Source organism: Podarcis erhardii (assembly GCF_964252035.2).
Source record: "Podarcis erhardii genome assembly, chromosome: 4".
In the NCBI taxonomy this organism is placed as follows: domain Eukaryota; kingdom Metazoa; phylum Chordata; class Lepidosauria; order Squamata; family Lacertidae; genus Podarcis; species Podarcis erhardii.
Window position 1 is genome coordinate 78,702,037 of NC_138508.1, and position 6,465 is coordinate 78,708,501.

General features: G+C 48.3%; 1 long non-coding RNA gene across 1 annotated transcript; it reads right to left on the bottom strand.

Moving 5' to 3' along the window:
• Positions 1–4,267: 4,267 nt before the first annotated feature.
• Positions 4,268–5,662, bottom strand: LOC309340462. The gene is made up of 2 exons (XR_014156002.1): positions 5,391–5,662; positions 4,268–4,733 (listed from the first exon to the last, which is right to left on the bottom strand). It is a non-coding gene; the product is annotated as an uncharacterized lncRNA (long non-coding RNA).
• Between the last annotated feature and the right edge of the window lie 803 nt (positions 5,663–6,465).

The following is a 6,465-nucleotide window of genomic DNA, read 5'->3' on the forward strand; positions in this document are numbered from 1 at the left end:
GTCACGACTCCCCATTCTCCTTCCGTCCAGGGGCTTGAGAGACTCCCAGCGCAATCCTATGCAGGTCTGCGCAGGTAAGCGCCTATAGGATGGCAGCCTAAAGGAAACCAGGGCGGAGGCTGCCGCCTCCCTTAGCCTGTTCTCCTAGGGACGGGGAGAATGAAGGGAAGGAATAGCAATTGCCAGAGCAGATCTTTCATTAATATTGATGATGAAATCCTTACAAGGAAGCGAACGCCTTTGAACTTTGTGGATTCTCTTCCTGGTAAATACTGCATGCTTTCAGCTGTAAGCCGTTTCTTAAAACCCTACAGTTAAGGCGGAGCAGTGAGCTTCATTGAAAAGGAGAGCAGGTCTTCTTCCTGGGGTGTTAAAACCCAAACACTCATCGCTGTTTAACAAGGCGGCGTGGTTCACAGATGTCAGTCTGCAAGCAGACTAAGCCTGCTGCAACCCTACAAGAACTTACTTGAGAGCAAGCCTCACTGAACTCCCCTGATTTGCACTCCGGCGCTGGGTGGCGAGAGGTGGTTGGCTACTTTCCCGAGTGTTTAATGCTCTTTTGTAGTCACAGCATGGGAGGTTAAAGAGGGTGTAAAAGGTCAGATATTCTCGTTCCTTCAATGCCAGGTTATGGACGTCAGTGTCATTCTAAAGAGCTTTCCTGTTGGTGAATAGGCGCCATGGGTGGCTCTCACTCTGGATTGATGATGGATCCGGCGCAAAGATTGAACGGGTCTTCCTTCTTTCAGTCCAATAACATTAGTCTTATTTCCACGGCCTCTTGTGTTTAGGCTACAGAAATGGGTTAGATCTCTTTTGCCGGGAGGACTGTGCAACCCTCTGGTTGTGTTTTAAGTATTTCAGTGGAAATGCCTGTGTGTGTGTGTGTGTGTGTGTGAGAGAGAGAGAGAGAGAGAGAGAGAGAGAGAGAGAGAGAGAGGAAATACCCTGCGCAGTTTGAGTGGCTAAGATCAGGTGGATGAATGGGCTTGCTTGGAAGTGCAATGGGCCTTGGCGCGCGCGTTAAGAAGCGGGGAGGGAGGGAGACAGAGAAAAGGGTGGGGAGGGGGTGTGGGGATCTCAAGGAAGGAGGAGAAGAGAGGAAGTGCTGAGGACCCAGCGGCCATCTGGACTCGGGATGGGGGGGGTGCGCGCCCGCTTTGGGTACTGGATTGTGAAGAAAGCTCTCCCCGCTGTCCCCCGAGGTGGCGAGCAATGAGCTCATTCTGCATGGGGTCTAGGGGTGTGTGTGTGTAGTGGGGGGGGCACGGTGCATTATTTTCCCCTCCCTGCTTCTGCCTGGCTGGCTTGCTGGCCAGAAGTGGCAGCTGCTGCCCTCTCCCACAAGTTGTTCTGCTCGTGGCGATCATTCAGCCAAACGCAGGATCCTTTTCTCAGAGATTTAAATTTCGCGGATGAATTACCATAAACGGGTTGCTTAGCAACTAAATTGAAGCCGGGCTAAGAACATGCAAGCCTCTCCTTTTCCTCCCCCCCACCCCTTTTTTTTGTATTCTCATTAATAAAAGAGCCACTCTCTGACACAGCAACCTGACTTTGGATCACTGCAACTTCTGTAAAAGCCACCGGTGAATACAAGCCGGCTGCACCATTTAATTACAGATCAGAATGGCTTGAAATGGGATGTTTTTGTTAATGTATCTGCCTAAACAGGCTTGGAGTTGCGGGGCGGGGGACTGCGTTTGTGTTTAAAAGGATTTTTCCAGAGGAGTCATAATCTACTATGTGGAATGGGGATGGAGACTAGGGTGGCTGTGACAGATGAAACTTTTCTCTTGGCTAATATCCAAACTTGTTTCCATCTCACCACCACTTCCACCCCGTTTCTCTCTCCCTAATATCAGAAATCGGTAGAATATTTGGACATACAGGGATCCTGTAACAGTTGTGTAGGATTCACTGAAGAAAGCAAGAGTCTTTGCACACCCTTGTGGGATGGACTGCAGCAGCCCCCAAATGCACAAAAGCTTTAAAGTGTGGTGGGATTTCCTCCCAACTCCGAGATTTTTAGTTTTAGTTTTTTAGTTTTAAGCATCACTGACGACGCGCTCCTTTCAGTTATTCCTTGCAATGGGTTCGGTTGTTTTTCATCGAATGCATAGTTGACAATCTGCCTTGCCATTTCTTTTTCCATTCGTATCAATGTGTACAACTTTGTTTAAAAGCTCTGGGCTCATTTTCTCTGCCCTTTTAGAGAGAGAGAGAGACAACTGCTTTCAACTTTTACGCCAGCGAGGGGTGGGGTTGTAAACTTGAGTCCCTCCCTTGCAAAGAGCTCGACTTTCCCTCGCAGGTAATTAACCTACTTCTAGCTCAGTATTCTTTTATAACGGCTTTTCAACTCATCCGGATGGGTCCATACAGAGGGTAGGTTCTTGGGCTAACACAGGTTAAAAGAAAACCAGCAGTTGCCCATTTCCTTCTGGCACAGGCTGTCATAAAAACAGGAGGAAAATGGATGAGTTTTAGCAGGCATCCCCAAACTCGGCCCTCCAGCTGTTTAGGGACTACAACTCCCATCATCCCTAGCTAACAGGACCAGTGGTCAGGGATGATGGGAGTTGTAGTCCCTAAACAGCTGGAGGGCCGAGTTTGGGGATGCCTGATTTTAGGAATGTTATCAGTAGTTCTACCGTACTGAGGAGAGATGTACGTTCGTCCCTTCCTCTCTCTACGCTGGAGGAACAGAAAATGAGCTTGGTGGCAATGAAAGGGAAGGCCGCTGCTCTGGGAAATCCTTTTGCGTGCAGAAGATCCCAGATCCAATCCCTGGCGTCTCCAGTTAGGACTGGGAAAGACTCCCTGGCCTGAGATATGTGGAGTCCCTTAGGATAAAGCATGCGTTGGGAATGAAGGGCTGACTCTTTAAAACTAAGATAATTTTACCACCCTTTTGAGACTGTAGGACCAGAGAAGAATATACAGCAGAGTCACGGGCGTAGCCAGGACTTTTGTTGGGAGGGGCAGGCCTCTTGTGGGGGGGGGCAGAACCTCAGTTAGCTATGTATTTTTCTTTATTTATATTTATTTAAGGGGGCAGCTGCCCCTCCTTGCACCCCCCCTCCCGCTTAGCTATGAGCAGAGTTACAATCCGGGATGCAGTTTGAGAGAACTCCGCCCGAGGTTTAACTGATTTTAATCTTAGAACAGATTGTTTGGGAGGAACGAGCCACAACTGAGTGGGGTGGGCGTGGGGGGGGTCTAACTCCCAAGCGTTTAGAATTGATGTGTAAACCCATAATCCACTTCTCTCCCCCACCATCCCCACATCCCAGTGTTTGAGTCTGAAGTTAGATGTCCAGAGTTCTCAGAAACTTTGCATCAGCGCCAATCCTTCACACGCGCCTCAGTAAGCGCCTGGTAGGATTGCGAGCAGATTCTCCCCACCGCCGTGGTCCTACATTGCACTAGTCCCTCTCTGGATGTGTATATAAAACAGCTGAGATCTGAAGCAAGTGTTGGAGGAAAAGAGCTGTTTCTGTTGCCGTAGACTTGGGCCTCAGTTCTGCACTCTGATAAAATAAAATAAAAATAAATAAAAAGTAGTGATCTTTAAGCTGCTAAATGACGAGCAGAGGTTACAGTCTTAGACCACAGTGGGATTTTTTTCTTAAGTGTGCTTGGAAAGTTTCGGCTGCCAAATGCACAGGTCTGGGTGGTGTGGGATGATTTATGCACAAAAAGGTTCCCTGCGCTGTGAAACGAGGTTCTGGAGTCTCAGGACGGCGCCCTTCGTGAGACCTGAGCGCGCTTCCTTACCTCGATTTCATTTCATCGCGTTTTTAATTTATTTTTAAAGAGTTCTTTCACTCCACCCTCTCATGCAGCAGCTTGAAAAAGGACTGCGCTTGGAAACCTAGATGCAAGTCCGGTCAAGAAAGCACACAGTTTCTCTGTGGCATATTTATTTAATTTTTTTGCTCACCTTAAGTACTCGGCTCATCTGCAAGCCCGGGGAACCCACGGCTGTTCCCTGTGTGGGATGCAAAAGGAAAGTCCAGCCAAAGTTCACCCGCAGAATTACATGTACCTTTAGGAAAAGGGCGCGCGGGGGGGGGGACGCGCAATGGGGAGAAGCATTATTTCCATAAACGATAAGTAAGGGATAAGGTAATGCTTAAAAAAAATATAGGAGAGAACTTAAGGATTTTTTGGGGGGGGAATATTATTGTACCTCGTGTCTAGGGCTAACCTTTTCCAATTGAAATGGAATTATTTAAAGAGGGGAAGCAGAGAGAGGAGCGGGAGGGAACCGCAGAGCTGCTATATTTACGTCCCCCAAACCAACATTCAAACAACTTGAGGCTCTCGGGCTGACAGCACGTTTCTATGTACAGTAACCTTTTTGTTATTCGTTCTGGAAAGCCTGGCTGCCGGGGCTGCTGCTGCCAGCGGTTCCACAGACCTCCTTCCTCCAACCCAGCGGAGAACAGTTGAGTGTTTGCTCAGGAGCTCCAAGCTTCACGTCGAGCTAGAGAGAAGGCGGAGGCATGAAAAGAAAAAGAGAGGTGGAGGGGAGAGGAAAAAAAGTGAGGGGGATCCTCACCTGGGAAAGTTTCAGCTGCATCAAGCTGAGCGCTTCTCTCTAGGAGGCCGTTTGTGAAGAAAAGTTGGAGGCAGCGTTTAATCTCATTGTTTCAAGCCCCTCTTGAGTTGTGTGGATCAAAGCTTGCCAGGGAACTGGAGACGCGGGGACGCCATAAACCCTCCTGTGCGGGCGATAGATGTGTACATAGAATATATAGTTCTCGCGCGCAAGGCTCCCTGACCTGCAGGGGAAGTTGCCACTGCCGGCGCCTTTGCCACCACAACACCCAAGGCATTTCGGGGAGAGTTGAGCCGAAGATCTTCCCGGCGGACTGCCGAGGATTAGAATCCACGTCCTATCATTCCACATTGCCATTGGGGTTTATGGGCCCGGACTCTAGAATCCACCCAGGCTGATTTCAAGAGGGTTAGTTTCCCAACAGTGTTTAGACTCGGATTCCAAGACAGTCCCAGTGTTCAGCTTTTTAAGTTTTGTTGTTGTTGCTGCTGCTGCTGTCGTTGCAGCAAAGAGTTTTGTGGTACCTTAAAGCGGAGCACATTTTATTGTGGCCTAAGCTTCCGCAGATTAGACCCCACTTCATCAAATCGGGGTTTGTGTGTGTGTGTTTAGTAAACTCTACTTCGATGCATTTCCCTTTCTATCTTGCTAGTATTCAGAACTCTTACGAAGGACATTAAATCAGTAAAAGAAAATGGCCCCCTAAACCCAGCGAGGAATGTCCCCACAAAATTAGAAAGAGGAGGGAGAGCCTTTTTTGAGGCTCCTAGAATTCTTTCAAACAAGCAGGCCAGGGGACACGACTCTTCTGCACGTTTACCTGAGAGTAAGCCCCAGTTTGATCCATGGCCTCTGACTCTACAGGCAGAGATCCTCCAGGTCACCCGCTCTAATGGGTAGCCGAACCCAACATGAAATGTGAAGCTTTCCAAGATACCTGCTGGGCCTCCTGCTGCCCCACCATCTCAGACTTCCCGCATCTTTGCCCGCTTGCTCCCAGCTACCCCTCCTTTGTGCTCCGTGGGTCACCACTTACCTATAGTGACGAATGCATGCTGATGTGGTGGGGGACTGGCGTGGGGAGGGAGAGATCCATATATGTACTTCGCATTTTCTTCAGTCTATAAATATCTATAACAGTCTAGAGTGACAGGCTCTCCTATTAAACGTACCATTATTAATTTTATTATTATTATTATTATTATTATTATTATTATTATTATTATTATTATTATTATCAATTGGAGATATCGAAGAACTGGACTGGAGAGAGTTGAAATGTCCTGAGTAGTGGGAAGGGAGGAAGCAAATAAATTAATCAATAGCCCTGCCCCCCTTCTTTTCAGCACTTTTGCATTACAGTGGTACCTCGGGTTAAATACTTAATTCGTTCCGGAGGTCCGTTCTTAACCTGAAACTGTTCTTAACCTGAAGCACCACTTCAGCTAATGGGGTCTCCTGCTGCTGCCGCTCCGCCGGAACACAATTTCTGTTCTCATCCTGAAGCACTATTTCTGGGTTAGCGGAGTCTGTAACCTGAAGCGTATGTAACCCGAGGTATCACTGTATTGTGATTGAGTCTTTGCAATCGCCTGAACTCTCTTCTCAGTAAACAGGCGTTGAGCTGGGCTGCAAAGTAGACTGTTTTGATGGCTTGGGAGGCAGGTCATTGGAGCCAGGTTTATATTTTGCCCCTTCATCCCTCTTTTTTCTCTTAAAAAGAAAGAAAGAAAAGTATCATGCATATTCGGGGGCGTAACGCCGGGTGTCTTCGGGACTCAGGGTGAATGGTTCTGAGCTTCAGGTTGGAGACAAGGGATGCCGACAGAGGTCAGTGCTGACCTCTGCAAGTGTGGGACCTGTGGGTGTGTCCGTGTCCCTTGGCTGGTAAAGCC